Source organism: Jatropha curcas, chromosome 8 (genome assembly GCF_041381405.1).
Source record: "Jatropha curcas cultivar XTBG-Jc1 chromosome 8, XTBG_Jcur_1.0, whole genome shotgun sequence".
NCBI lineage: Eukaryota > Viridiplantae > Streptophyta > Magnoliopsida > Malpighiales > Euphorbiaceae > Jatropha > Jatropha curcas.
The window spans coordinates 13,250,140-13,266,451 of record NC_143158.1 but is presented as its reverse complement, the minus strand read 5'-3'; the positions used below and the strand labels follow the sequence as shown (position 1 = coordinate 13,266,451).

At 38.9% G+C, this 16,312-nt stretch overlaps 1 non-coding gene across 1 annotated transcript; it reads right to left on the bottom strand.

The window, feature by feature from the left end:
- Nucleotides 1-11,084: 11,084 nt before the first annotated feature.
- LOC149494220 (small nucleolar RNA R71) lies at nt 11,085-11,190 on the bottom strand. The gene has a single exon (XR_016322373.1). It is a non-coding gene; the product is annotated as a small nucleolar RNA R71 (small nucleolar RNA).
- Nucleotides 11,191-16,312: the final 5,122 nt, after the last annotated feature.

The window sequence follows — 16,312 nt, the reverse complement described above, 5'->3', positions numbered from 1 at the left end:
AGAAATTCATTTGAAATTCATTTTTTATGCAATGGAGAAAAAGATTCTCAATCGTGCACATAAGTCAACAAATTTAAATGTCTTAATTAAATTTGTCAATCAAGTTCAAATTTTCCTTATTAAGCATTCTTAAAGAAAGAATACTCAATTTGTGCTTAGGTACCCTGCAAAACAAAGCATAGTAAAATAATACCCTAAAGAAGGGCAGGTTAGTCTATGCAGCAATTGTAGTCCACTTTATGCAAAATGATTGCATAATAGTCCCCAGCAGAGTCGCCAAACTGTGAACCCCTCCCCCAAAAACACATAGGCATGTGATGTATATGACTAAGGAAGAAATGCACGTGATATGTGAGTCGCCACCTTGTTTAATTATTTCAGGGTAAACTAGGAAAAAACCCTAAGTGACTCCAATTTTAATTAACCTAGTTACTAGATTAATTACCCAATGTCTAAAGCATGGTGTGCAAACCCGAGATGGATCCCGAGACTATGTCATGCTGATAAACTAACCATGAATGACTGCTTGAATGCTTTGCAAGGTAAATGATGTGATTGGACCAAATAAAATGTTTATGTGATTTTGACTTGCCGCTCGGGGTTAAATCCCAAACGTGCCTACGTACTTCCGTTTGAATGGAAGATCAAAGTCGACGTAGTTCGATAGGCCTTCTTTGAAGGGCTTTGAATGGGTATGCTTAATGCATGAGTGTGTGTATGCTTCGTGCATTTTGTTTAGGCATTTTGCCAAAGAATTGATTGATTTGATGTTTTAGGCATTTGATGCCTAAAATGTTGATTTTAATGGCTTTTAGCCAAAAAGGGTGATTTAGGCAATTTATTGCCAAAAATTGGTTAGGCGATTTGTCGCCAAAAATGATTAAGGCATTTGTGCCAAAAAGAAGTTGACTTAGGCAATTCATTGCCAAAAGTTGATGATTGGGCGATTGTCGCCAAAATTGATTACTTTAAGACAATTTATTTGTCAAAAGCAATGGTTTGAAGGCTTTTAGCCAAAAGTTGTGATTTAAGCGATTTGTCGCTAAGAAAGAGATTAATTTCACTTATAGGCAATTTGTTTGTCAAAAGCGAATGATTAACCATAGGCAATTTGTTGCCAAAATGTGATTGATTTAATTAAAGCTTTTTTAGTCACAATTATTGATTAATTGGACTTAAGCTTGGACTGTCCGAAATAAAGGCAACTATACCATAGCCATTTAATTAACTAGGTATTTTAAGCCAATATTGTCGGATCTAGGCTTTAATTACCACGATTATTGGTTAACCGGGCATTTAGCCTAATTTTATTTAATCGAGGCATTTTATTTGCCTAGTGATGATATGAATGTATTTATGTAGTTATAGAGTTGTTAGGAGTAGAAGAAGAAGTATGTATGAAGTGCTAAAAATTAAATAGGCAGAGTTTTAATTTACATACCTGATTTAATCGACGACCACTTCTTAACTCCAGGTTAAGCTCCTCGTTAAGGGAATTAATTTTAATTTAATTTTAAGTGACCAAGTATCACAATAAAAAATAAAACTAAAATTAAAATATGCAAGAAAGCGGTAAAGAATCGCAAAGAGCGTAGGGAGAAGGAGCGTCCGTCAACACAGACTGAGTCAGTAAAAAAGGAGCACCGGGGCTGCTTTTATAGGAAAAAACGTGATCCCGGGCGCCCATGCCCGCCCTCGAGGGCGGGCGTGCCCGCCTGGTCTGGGCGGGCATGCCCGCCTGGCTTGGGCGGGCATGCCCGCCTGGCTTGGGCGGGCATGTCCGCCCAGGATGGGCGGGCATGCCCGCCTAGCTTGTGCGGGCGTGCCCGCCTATGCTGGGCGGGCGTGTCCGCCCAAGATGGGCGGGCATGCCCGCCTGCCTTGGGCGGGCGTGTCCGCCCAAGCTGGGCGGGCGTGTCCGCCCAAGATGGGCGGGTGTGCCCGCCCATGCTGGGCGGGCATGAGTGCCTTTTCTCCTTATTATTCCGGAGGCTTTTCCGGGAGTTCCGGACCTCCGAAAAATATTCCGAGACCAGTTCCGTGATCCTCGTAATATTTCGGACATTTCAAGTACCATATAGGCACACTTTCGGTGAACTTTTTTGAATGACCTCCGGTCCGACCGGACCGTTTGCAGTCCGGAAAAAAAAAAGGCTCTTTGAGCCTCAAAATTTGAGTATTCACAGGAGGCGGCTGCCAAAAAAAAAAAAAAATTTTTCTAGTACAGTAAATAAAAAAAATTTTTTTTAATTTTTTCCAATACCATAAAAAAAGAGAGAGGAGTTTTTTTTTATTTTATTTATTTTCAGTAATAAAAAAAAGGAAAAAATATATATTTCTTTTCCATAAAATGGGCTGAAAGGAAATCCTATTTTTTCAAATTTGATAATCATGCATACATATGAAAATTTCAGTACTAACCAAGTGCAGGTACAGGCAAAGTTCAGTACATAAATACAAAAAGAGAGAAAAACAGGGAAAGTCTAGCAACTATCAGTGACGGGGCCTCCTCGTCCTCTGATCATCAAAAGCTATGTGAGTCCAGGCCGCAGTTAGTTCTTGTTGCATCCCGAGAACCAGCTCCATCACCTGATTGACCAACCCGACAGGAACCTGTAAATTAATACAAAGGAAAATACAAGTCAATATCAAATCTCTTGTGAATCTTTTTTATGAGAAATTTTTCAGTCTTTACCTCAGTAATGTCCTCAGAAGGAAGAGCCGGGCGATCCACATTCTCCAGGGAGACCTCTCGAAGAGCTGGAGGGCCGTCGAGAGGATAGTAGGGAATGCTGTATGGAAGACGTAGATTGGCCAGGTCTGGGTGAAGCAGCCTGGTAGCCTCCAAAATAGCTCGGGGAGCCCTGTAAGGACCAGCCGAGCAGCTAGGCCCGGCCCGAGACGGACCCTCAATCGGAGTAGAAGAAGTGGGATCAGTCATAGGCCTCCTCCTTGGAGTCCTAGTCGAGGGGCCCGAAGCCCGAGAAGAACGGGTGCCAAGCGGCTGGGAAGGAGCCGTCCCTGAAAATCATCTAACCGAGATCCAATGGGCTACATCAAAGAGATCCTACAGAACTCATCATAATCTCCTCCCATGATGAACTCCACATGTGGAATACCCTCAGTATGAGCAGCGGTGAGTGTCATCTGCTTACCCGCTCGCATGTCCTCGGGAGGGGAATAAGGGACAGAACGGTAGCCTCTTATCTGAATATCCACTCTCTCGCCCAAATAATATCGCCGTAGGATGGGGTGCGACAGGATCACCCTCCGTCGAGACAAGGCATCTGACCGCTGGAAATCGGGATCAGCTTGAATCCAGCTCTGTAGACGGGCAGTCAACGGCCCTATTTCGGCCTATAAAAGATGCAAATATGTTAGTAAATCCTTTTTATTTAACATATCCAAGAATCACTAAGCACATACCTGCTCCAGAGTGCAAGTATCAAAAAAGGCTCTCAGCTCTTTCAGCGATTTCTTGCGCCGAACAGCATGAAGGTTTGTTCGGTACCATCTCCAAGCCGAAGGCACCAGCCCTAATCCGAGATCGGTATGAAGTAGCTCTGGGTGAGTGTAAGGAAAGTACTCAAATGCCCAAGTCTGCGAAACAGAAAAAGAATCAGCGAAAAAGAAAAATCAAGACAAACAGAAAAAACACGGAAAGGAAGAATGTTCTTTACATTACCTCCCAGAAGTAGTAGGTCCCGCTGAGTTTGCAGTGGCCTCGACTCAGATCACACATGTTGTCGTACATGCGGCTCAGAATAGCACCTGCCCAGTCATACTCCTCCAAATGGGCCAGATTTTCCAAACTCCTCAAGATAGATGGATTAAACTTCTCTTTCCTGTTGGACCAGAAGGTCGAAGCAAACAGCAGCAACAAAGTGAATCTGGCCACCTGAGTAGCCATCAGCTCTCCCGGCTTGTATTTGGCATGGATGTCAGGGTACTGGAGGGATAACCAGCATCTGGAAACGCTCAAAGCAGGAGTAACGGAGCCTGGCTCAACAACCCGAGGCAGGTCTATCCCGATCAGCTCCACTATCCGGTCGGAGGAGAGCTCTGTCCTCTAGTCATCGTATAGCTCGATCGGCCGAATGCCAAAAGGGATCCCAGAGAGCACAGAAAAGTCCGCAGGGGTCATTGTCAACTCGCCCCAAGAAAAGTGAAAAGTATTGGTGGTGTCCCACCATCTCTCAGCCAAAGCGCCCAGTAACTCCTTGTGGCTGCTCCGACCCATGTCAAGATGCCTCAGGTAGCCCAAATAAGACGGACCGATAATCGCTCCAACTGGGTTATGGTGATCGAGTATCTCGATCAGAATTCCAGCCACAGAACTCTCACCCACATCCAATTTAATACGGGAATCCTAAAAGGTAAAGCAATCTAAGAGTTATTCTTCGGTTCCTTACTAAGGATAATATCTTAGTTCTACCCTAGCATGCATACTAATAAAACAGTAAGCACAGAATAAATTCACATTTTTGGCCATAGAGGCCCAAAAATTACAGTTTGGCCATAGAGGCCCAAAAATCCACAGTTTGGCCACGGAGGCTCGAAGATCTACATTTTTGGCCTCTAAGGCCCAAAGAAATAATTAAAACAAATAAAGGTGAAAGGGAGCTTACCTGGGCGAAGATGCCAGTTACGGAAGCGTGAGTATCAGCGTCCGCCGTAAGATCGACATCGTCAAGGGAAATCCCCAGAGACTCCAGAAAATCCTCATCGCTAAGATCTGAGGAAGCCATGGAGGAAAAAAGCGTGGAAGCTTTAGAAATTGAGAGAATTTGAGAGAGAACTCTTTGGTGTGGAGAGTTTAGAATGAATGAAATGATGAATTTCAAGCTATTTATAAGCAAATAGCCAAAAGGCGGGTCTTCCGGACACGTCCGATTTTCGCCTTCAAAATTTGCGTTTCAGACAACCACCGACTCCATAAATCTTTTTATGGTTGCCGGTGGGGGGCAACTGTGAATACCCAAATTTTGAGGCTCAAAGAGCCAGTTTTCTCGGACTGCAAACAGTCCGGCCGAGCCGGAGGCCATTTGGAAAGTTCACCGAAAGTATGCCAATATGGTACTTGAAACGTCTGAAAAATTACGAGGATCACGGAACTGGTCCCGGAATATTTTTTGGAGGTCCGGAACTCCCGGAAAAACCTCCAGAACGAAAAAATCAGCAAAACCGCCGGCCCCGGCCGCCGAGCCCAGCGGCCCACGCCGCCGGGCCCAGCTGCCAGGCCGCCAAGCCCAGTGGCCCAGGCCGCCCAACAGTCTGTTTTTTGCCTATAAATTGGCCCCGATGTCTTCTTTTCAAGGCACTCAGTCTGTGTTGACGGACGCTCCTTCTCCCTTACGCTCCTTGCGATTCTTTACTGCTTTTCTGCATTTTTTATTTAGCTTTATTGCTTTCTTGCTTTGTTAATTGGTCCCTAAATTTAAATTAATTAATATTCCCTTAACGAGGAGCTTAACCTGGAGTTAAGAAGTGGCCGTCGATTAAATCAGGTAAATAAATAAAACTCTGCTCATTTAATTTTAGCACTTCATGCATATTTCTCTTCTACTCCTAATAACTCTACAACTGCATAAATGCATTCACGTCATGAATTAGACAAATAAATTGCCTCAATTAATTAAGTTTAGGCTAAGATGCCCGGTTAATCAATAATCGTGGTATTCATGCCAAACTCCGACAATATTGGCTAAAGCCTAGTTAATTAATAGCTACGGTATAATTGCCTTTATTTCGAATAGTCCGGCTTAAGTCCAATTAATTAATAATTGTGGCTAAAAGGCCTTAATTAAACACGTCTTTCTTGGCAATAAAATTGCCTACATTGCAATTCAGTTGATCACTTTCGGCAAACAAATTGCCTATAAGTAAGATTAACCTTTTTGTAGCGAAAAATAGCTTAAATCAAAGTTTTGGCAAAAAGCCTTCAAATTAATCAATCTTTTGGCTAAAAGCCTTCAAATAATCAATTTTGGCGACAATCGCCTAAATAATCATCTTTTGGCAAGCAAATTACCTAAATCAATCTTTTTGGCAATAAAAAGCCCAAACATCAATTTTTGGCAATAAAAAGCCCAAACATCAATTTTTGGCAATAAATTGCCCAAACTTTTGGCAACAAATGCCTAATCAAATCAATCAATTCTTTGGCAAGATACCTAAACAAAAATGCACAAAGCATACACACACTCATGCGTTAAGCATACCCATTCAAAGCCCTTTTAAAAAGGCCTATCGAACTACGTCGACTTTGATCTTCCATTCAAACGGAAGTACGTAGGCACGTTAGGGATTTAACCCCGAGCGACAAGTCAAAATCACATAAACATTTCATTTGGTCCAAATTACATCAATCACCCTGTAAAGCATGCATTCTTTGGTTAGTTCATCAACATGACATGGTCTCGGGATCCACCTCGGGTTTGCACACCATGCCTTAGACATTGGGATAATTAATCTAATAATTAGGTTAATTAAAATCGGAGTCAACTTAGGGTTTTTTCCTAGTTTACCCTAAAATAATTAAACAAGGTGGCGACTCACACACTCACGTGCATTTCTGTCCTTTACCATATGCATCATGTGCCTATGTTTTGGGAAGGGGTTCACAGACTGTCTGTTAAACCTTATATATGAAAACCCTAGGTCATAATAATTAATTATAATTATTTGTTTAAACCTTTTAAATAAATAGATTATAACTAAAATATATATGCACCTATTTATTTATTTAAATAATTATTAAATAAATAAATCATAATACATATAGTAATAGGATTTTCAATTTAATCAATTATATTTATTTGTTTAACTATTTAAATAAATAAATCATAATTAAAATATTAGGTTTATTTAATCTAAAATGTATCGTAATAAATTTTAGATATAAATCAATTAAGTCGATACTTAATATTTTAGATAAAATTGTAATTAAACATAAATTATAATTTTGCCTTTAATATCCCAAAACTTATTTGTAATCAAGTCATACTTGATTCGATTTCTCGTTTTCACTTTCTTATATCTATTCTTATGTGTGTGACCTTCTAGGTTCCAAATATATTGGTGACAAATATAAATTAAATTAATAAATTAATATTTGAAGGTCAAGTGTTTAGCAAGATGTCATGATTACCCAAATATTTGGAATGTCAAAGTGGTTTGACTTAACCTTTCAGTGCATGATTTATCAGTACAATTAATATCCCTTCATCATTAATGTTCTGATTTGGTAATTAGACATGGAGTGTGTATCCTTTATTAAATCATGTTAGTTCTCTTAATCTTAGCCATTTAGCAGTTGAATGAAATTCCAAATCTTGATTTGTTAGTTTCATTCCACTTTGCACAAGGATTTCTTAATCAATACTAATAGAGAACAATTAGAATATTTTTCTTGATTTACCTAGGGTGATGAATCGTCTCTTAATTACATAAGTATCTCCATATAGTTCCTACTATGTCAAATTAATCATTGCTTATTATTCATGTGAGCGAAAAATCAAAATATAATCATCCTATACAAGATAGCTTAGTAATTTTATGTCAAAGGATCACTTATACAACCATCACTTGAGTATACCATAGACATAGGTAACTCGTCATATAGAATTCTCATGCAGGTCAATTCAATGAACTTGTTTAAATAACAAGCACCTACATATTAGTTCTAGATATCACGTATATCTCAGCTTATGAGAACAACTGCTTCTCTAAGGAAAGAACATACTATGTACCAGTCTCAACAATTCTAATTATTGTCCAATAATGAGGAGAACATTGACCAGGAATATTTAGAGACATTATTTTAATGCAAAATAAAACCCATAATTATAACCAAATAATAATTTACTTTGCAAAACAACATTGTTTCATGGACTTTATTTTTTACTGAGATTTAATAAAGAGAATATAAAAGATAAATATATGCCTTTTATTAATAATAAAATACTTATTACATGAAATATTATATCCAAAATATAACTAATCAAATTGGCTATAGGACATATAATTAACAATCTAACACTTGCACTAAAGCCAATTATCCATGTGTTTAATCCTATGACATCAATGTATCCATGAACTTTTAGTTTATTAGTTTCTCCATAAATCGAAAAGTATCCTTACTTATTTTTTTTAAAGTACGTAAGAATAGTTCAACAGTCCAATGACTTTCATCAAGATCAGATTGATATATAGGTAGGTATCCTCTTTTGGATTCCTCCATGCTAAACTGTTTTAACATTTTATCAATATATGTGGATTGAGATAATCCTAGTGGCCTAGCGGATCTATCTTTATAGATTTTAATACCAAGTACATAAGCTGCGTCTCTCATGGAGATGTTCTTGGATGACCAAACTTTTAAAGTAGTGGAATGTAATTTTCTATTATTAATATGTTAGAAACAGACATTGTAAGAAATACGATTTCGCTCCTACTGACCTTCTTATACATAGAAAGTTCACCCACATTTTTAATGAAATCAAACTTTTTTAGTTATTTTCATTACACGGATGTTCTAATTTCGCGAAGGCTTGCTTAAGTCTATCAATAGACTTTTGTAGTCTGCATATTATATTAGGAAATTCTTTTGATTCAAAGTCATCAAGTTGTGTTATATACACATTCATAATTAAATTTGCATTTAAGAATGCAGTTTTTTTTTACATCAATATGACAAATTACATAACCTTAGTATGTGATAAGTGTAAATTTTATAGTGTTTTTAATATAGTTTTTATTAGAATTTTAGTAAGTTTTTACTTCTTTAATTTAATTTTAAATCACTTTTAGTATAATTGTGTTTAAAAGCTTCCTTGGTCTTTAATCCGCTTGATCTAAGAGAAAATTGCAGAAATTTGGCGCAGAAAAGAACTTTAGAATGCAAGGCACTCAGCTTCTAGCACGCCCAGCCCGTGCTGGAAGGCACGCCCGTGCTAGAAGCCAAGTAAACCAAAGGAGAGACAGAAGAGAGCACGGCCCGGGTGTGTCAAAAGGCACGGCCGTGCTACAATGGGACCAGGGCGTGTCAAGCATAGCACGCCCATGGCAACTCTAGACAGAATTCCAGAGAAGAGCACGCCCTGCCTGTGCTCTGTAGCACGCCCGTGCCTCAGTACTTCACTAGCCCGTGCTACCTAGCACGCCCCGTGCTTTACTAGCCAGACCTCCAGACTACAGCACGCCCAGCCCGTGCCATGTAGCACGCCCGTGCTGCCCAGGCGGAACCAGCGTGAATTTAACACTCAAATCAAGCCTTTCTCACATGGGCCGACTTCAGGGAGTTTCCTAAACACACTAAACAAGACCTGGACCTATTCTTGAAGAAAAAGAAGTCCTAATCAAGAAGAAATCAAGAGCCTAAACAGTTATGATCTCCTATAAAGGATTTTGTGCTAAATAAGGATTCTATTTTCCTAAAAGGAGTCAGACTTGCCTTCAGGATCTCTATATAAAGGGAGGAACTTCTCATAGTAGGGGATCTCGTTTTTTTTTGTACAACACTTTACATAATTCTCTTCTTCTCAAAGATTTCAAGCTTCAAATAATTGTGCTAAGATTCAAGGAAGCCATCAACATAGTTGTGATATAGTTTTTATTCTAAACTCTTCATCTTGTTTCTTTCTTTATTATTGTCTTTAAATATAATGAATGATTCAAGTATGATTGAGCTTAATTTAATTACTATGTCTAGCTAAACTTTTATACTAGGGATTTGATGTAATTTAATTCGATTCCAGCTTATAATATTAGATTTATTTTTCTTTGTTCTTGTTATAACTTATTATTGTGCTTAAGGCTTCCGGGCAGAAAAATTCCCCTGGATTGAATTATTTCAATAATCACATTCGGGAGAAGGGTTATTGATATGAACAAGGTAATAATTTACTTGAGAATAATAACTTGATGTGAAAACTATATGGTTTGACTCAAGGGGGGTTTTCATAAGTTAATAAAGTATTAAGTTGTGAATTCATAAAACAACCATAAAACCTAATGATCTGATTCATGTTTAATTTCACTTTTAACATAGGTGATTAAATTGGATTAGAATAGCTAACAATAAATCGGGAGAGCTTGTTAGTAACCTTAGGGTTGTTTTCTCCTACTTGAACAATTAAACTTGATTAATGAACTAATAGAATAAGCTGGATAGAATTAAATGAAATCAAATTCCCTAGTAGCTTAATCCCCTGATTTCTTTTCACCTAAATTTTGTGTTTGATCTCTTTTACTTTGAATTTTATTTACTTTACAGTGAATTCCTTTTATCATCGTCTAAATAATAATAGGTTAACATAATTTTGGTAATTGATAAACAATCCCTGTGGATACGATACTTTCTTACTCTATATTACTTGTTGCGATTTTGTACACTTGCGAAAAACGCTGTCAAGTTTTTGGCGCCGTTGCCGGGGATTGGCATATCAATATCAATACGAATTACCCTGTTGTTAATTTAGACACTCTTTTTTATTTTTACTTAATTTTCTCCTAAGAATTATTCCAGGTGTTTTATGCAAAGAAGATCAAGGACGACTGAACCTCTAGTCTTTGACCCAGAAATTGAAAGAACCTTTCGTAGGCACAACGCTGCAAGAAAAGCAAGAGAAATAAAACTCGAACAACAAGCAGACATGGCCAACGAAAACGAAAACAGAAACGAAAACGTAGTTGGACCACCACTTCAACATCCGATCCGTACCTTAAGGGATTATACAACACCTAATCTGAATGGGACAACCTCAAGTATTACAAGACCTAGGGTAGAAGCTAATAACTTTGAGATTAAACCTGCAATTATCCAAATGCTCTCTACCTCGATCCAATATGGAGGTTTGCCTAGTGAAGATCCTAATGCTCACATCACCAATTTTTTGGAAATTTGTGACACATTCAAACAAAATGGTGTTTCTGAAGATGCAATCAAGTTGAGGCTTTTTCCTTTTACTCTTAGGGATAAAGCTAGATCATGGTTACAATCGTGTCCCGCTGGAAGTTTTACCACATGGGACGAATTAGCTCAAAAATTCCTAGCTAAATTCTTTCCATCCTCCAAAACTACCAAGTTGCGCAATGAGATAATGACATTTGCTCATCATGATCAAGAGAGCTTGTATGAAGCTTGGGAAAGATTCAAGGACTTGTTAAGAAAGTGCCCCCATCACAGTTTGCCCAAGTGGTTACAGGTACAAACTTTCTATAATGCATTATCTCCTAACATCAAAATTACCTTAGATGCAGCTGCAGGTGGATCCTTTGAAAAGAAAGGAATTGATGAAGCATATGAATTGATAGAGGAAATGGCAAGCAATAGCCATTACCAAAACAGTACCGAAAGGAGAAGAACTGCAGGAGTCTATGAAATAGACGCCATTACAGCACTTAATGCCAAGGTAGATAACATGGTAAGGAAATTGGACATGTTAACTACTAATCCTGTAAATTCTGTCATGCAAATTTGTGATAGGTGCAATGGACAACATGGAATTGGAGAATGTGTCATGGACTCTTTAAATCCACAAACTTTGGAACAAGTGAACTATGTGATGAATCAAGGAAGAAAGAATTACCCTTATTCAAATTCATATGACAACAGGTTAAGGAACCATCCTAACCTATCCTATGGTAATCCTAACAACGCCTTGAATGCACCACCTGGTTTCCATCCTCCGGAAAAGAAATCTCATGACGACCTCCTCACTGCTCTTTCCAAATCACACATGGAGTTCATGAATGAAACTAGAGAAAACCATAAAATCCAGCAAGCTGCAATCAGGAATTTGGAGATTCAGTTAGGGCAGTTCGCAAACATGATGGCATCTCGACCTCAAGGTACGTTACCTAGCAATACTGAAAAGAATCCAAAAGAACAAGTGCAGGCTATCACCTTGAGGAGTGGCAAACAATTAGATGAACCACTGAGGAAAGAAAAGGAGGAAAAAGAACAATCAAAAGTGCCTATCATTGATTTAGAGGAAAAAGAAAAGGTAAAACCATATGTTCCCCCTGTACCCTTTCCACAAAGATTAAAGAAAGCACAAGATGACAAGAGCTTCCTCAAGTTCCTGGATGTGTTTAAGAAGCTTCAAATCAATATTCCTTTTGCTGAAGCTCTTGCACAAATGCCTAGCTATGCTAAATTCCTAAAAGATATCTTGAGCAAGAAACGAAGAATTGATGATCAAGAAACGGTAATGTTAACCGAGGAGTGCAGTGCGATTATCCAAAACAAACTGCCTCCAAAGTTAAAAGATCCAGGAAGTTTTTCTATCCCTTGTAACATTGGTAATCTTGACTTTGAAAAAGCTTTGGCAGATTTGGGTGCTAGCATCAATCTTATGTCCTATGAAGTTTTTAAGATGCTAGGTATGGGAGAACTCAAGCCAACAAGGATGTCTTTGCAACTAGCAGATCGTTCAATTAAATATCCTAGAGGGATTGTCGAAGACGTACTTGTGAAGGTAGGTACATTCATCTTTCCTGTTGATTTTATTATTCTTGACATTGATGAGGACAGGGAAGGATCTCTAATTTTGGGAAGGCTCTTTCTTGCAACTGCAAGAGCATTAATTGATGTTTATGAGGGTAAGTTGACCTTAAGAGTTGGACAGGAAGAAATTGTCTTTGATGTACTTAAATCGTGTAAACTTCCTATGGACTATGGAGACTGTTTTAGAATTGATGTTGTTGATGAATGTGTGGAAACCACTTTGCATGTTGAAAATAACACTAATGAATCAAGCATCTTGAATGAAAAAGAAAAGGAATTTCCTGAGCATGAACTGAAACAACTTCCACCTCATTTAAAACATGCATTCTTAGGTGAGAACCATTCTTTTCCTGTTATTATTTCTTCTCACCTAACGCTTGATCAAGAGGAAAGGTTGTTGCAGGTTCTACGAAGGCACAAGAAAGCATTAGGATGGTCTATCTTAGATCTACAAGGAATAAGCCCAAGTGTGTGCATGCATAAAATCTTGATGGAAGAAGACTACAAACCTTCAATCGAGCACCAAAGGCGATTGAATCCTAACATGAAGGAGGTAGTTAAGGCTGAAATTATTAAACTCTTAGATGCCGGCATCATTTATCCAATTTCAGACAGTAATTGGGTAAGTCCTGTCCAAGTTGTTCCAAAGAAGGGAGGTATGACTGTTATTTTTAATGAAAACAATGAATTAATCCCCACAAGAACAGTCACAGGTTGGCGTGTGTGCATAGACTATAGAAAATTAAATAAAGCAACACGCAAGGACCATTTTCCCCTTCCCTTTATTGATCAAATGCTTGAGAGACTTGCAGGTTATCCTTTCTATTGTTTCCTAGATGGCTACTCAGGGTACTTCCAAATACCTATAGCCCCTGAAGACCAAGAGAAAACCACATTCACCTGTCCTTATGGCACTTTTGCCTACAGGCGAATGCCTTTTGGGCTATGCAATGCTCCTGCAACCTTTCAAAGGTGCATGATGTCCATCTTTTCTGATATGGTGGAAAAATTTATTGAGATATTCATGGATGACTTTTCTGTGTTTGGTTCTTCTTTCGATGCACGTCTTCATAATTTATCTCTAGTAATGCAACGATGTGAAGATACTAACCTTGTGTTAAATTGGGAAAAATGCCACTTCATGGTTAGTGAAGGTATTGTCTTAGGGCATAAAATCTCTCAAAAAGGAATTGAAGTAGACAAGGCAAAGATTGAGGTAATTGAAAAACTACCTCCTCCTAACACAGTAAAAGGTATAAGAAGTTTTCTTGGGCATGCAGGGTTTTACAGGAGATTCATAAAGGATTTCTCAAAAATCACTAAACCTCTTTGCAAATTGTTAGTTAAAGATGTTCCATTTGATTTTGACAAAGAATGTTTAGATGCTTTTAACAGGTTGAAGAAGGAGTTAATCTCAGCCCCGATCATCACTACACCAGATTGGACTTTACCTTTCGAGCTTATGTGTGATGCTAGTGATCATGCTGTAGGAGCTGTGCTTGGACAGAGAAAAGACAAGAAGTTGCATGTTATTTATTATGCCAGTCGCACATTGAATGATGCGCAATTAAACTATGCAACTACGGAAAAAGAATTATTGGCTATTGTTTTTGCTTTTGACAAATTCAGGGCATATCTAATTGGAGCTAAAACAATCGTCTACACAGATCACTCCGCCATCAAATACTTGCTGGAAAAGAAAGATGCAAAGCCGAGACTCATTCGTTGGGTACTTTTATTGCAAGAATTTGACCTAAAAATTCGCGACAAAAAGGGGACCGAGAACCTCGTTGCTGACCATCTTTCCAGGCTTGAATTGGGGGAAGAAGATACAAGCGAGCTACAAATCAATGAAAGCTTTCCTCATGAGCAACTTCTTCTAGTAGCAAATGCTCAAACCCCCTGGTACGCTGACATAGTTAATTATCTTGTTTGCAGAATTCCTCCTCCCAATTTTTCTTATCAACAAAGAAAAAAATTTTTTCATGATATCAAATTCTACTATTGGGAGGAGCCATTTTTGTTCAAGTATTGCAGTGATCAGCTTTTCAGAAGATGTATACCGGAGACTGAAATAGAAAGTGTCCTTAAATTTTGCCATTCAATGGAATGTGGAGGTCACTTTGGAGCAAGCAAAACAGCTGCACGTATACTAGAAAGTGGTTTGTATTGGCCTAATCTCTTTAAAGATGCTTATAACTATGTTCGTCTTTGTGATCGTTGTCAAAGGTTAGGTAATATTTCGAAGAGACATGAGATGCCCTTAAATAGCATCCTTGAAGTTGAAATTTTCGACGTATGGGGTTTGGACTTCATGGGACCTTTTCCGCCATCATATTCAAATCAATACATTCTAGTGGCAGTGGATTATGTGTCAAAATGGGCAGAGGCTGTTGCTCTTCAAAATAACGATGCCAAAAGTGTAATGAGCTTCGTCAAGAAAAACATTTTCACAAGGCATGGCACTCCTAGAGCAATAATCACAGACGGAGGTAAGCATTTTTGTAATAAGTATTTAGATTCCCTTCTTGCAAAATATGGTGTCACTCATCGTGTAGGTACTCCATATCACCCTCAAACAAGTGGACAAGTAGAAGTCACTAACAGGGAAATCAAGAAGATCCTCGAAACCACTGTTGGACAATCACGAAAGGATTGGTCCAAAAAATTAGACGATGCTCTATGGGCCTACAGAACGGCATTCAAAACGCCTATAGGTATGTCTCCATATCGCATGGTGTATGGTAAGGCCTGTCATCTTCCTATAGAGTTAGAACATAAGGCGTTTTGGGCCATTCAATTTCTTAACTTCAATGCAAAGGAAGTTGGTCAAAAGCGATTGTTACAGTTAAACATGATGGATGAAATGCGCCTCCATGCTTATGAAAGTGCCAAAATATACAAAGATCGCACCAAACAATGGCACGATAAGCGCATTATCATGAGGGATATGAAGGTAGGCCAGCAGGTGTTGCTCTATAACTCTAGACTTCGGTTATTTCCTGGTAAGTTGCGCTCTAGGTGGTCTGGACCATTCACAATCAAGGAAATCTTTCCTCATGGCGCGATTGAAATAGTGGATGGTAAGTCGAATCGAAGTTTCAAGGTAAATGCTCAACGTTTGAGAAGCTATTATAATGAAACCTTTGAACCCATCAAGACTACAATTGGTCTTGCTTAGCCTAAATTAAGATAAGTGCGTCGAACTTAACGACGTTAAACAAAAGTGCTCATGGGAGACAACCCATCTATTTTTATTAAATTTTCGTCCATTTATTTATTTTTATTCCCTATTTTATTTGTCAAAATACCAAATTTTCTCCATAAGTGTTCTTTTGTTTAGTTAAGAATTTTTGTAGGAAAAAGTGGAAATCCAGAACCAAGCACGCCCCAGCCGTGCTGGGTGGCACGCCCGTGCCATGAGAGGTGAAGCCAGCACGCCTCAGGCGTGCCCATCAGCACGCCCGTGCCATAGAAAAGAGATTAACACACTTGAAGGTCAGAGGAGAGCACGCCCTAGCCGTGCTAAGTGGCACGCTCAAGTCGCGCTACGAAGCAAGTCTCAACAAAGAAAACGCCCAAGTCGCGAGCGCGACATTCACAAGCGCGGGCGCGACAATTAGAAAAGAGAGTCAGAAGATTTGCAAAGAAAAGTCGTGAGCGCGACATTCATATACGCGGGCGCGAGCTGAAGTCACGAGCGCGACATTCATATACGCGGGCGCGACAAGCAGATCTGAGTGTCAGAAGCAATTGGACCAGAAGACGCGAGAAGGCGCGAGCGCGATATTCATATGCGCG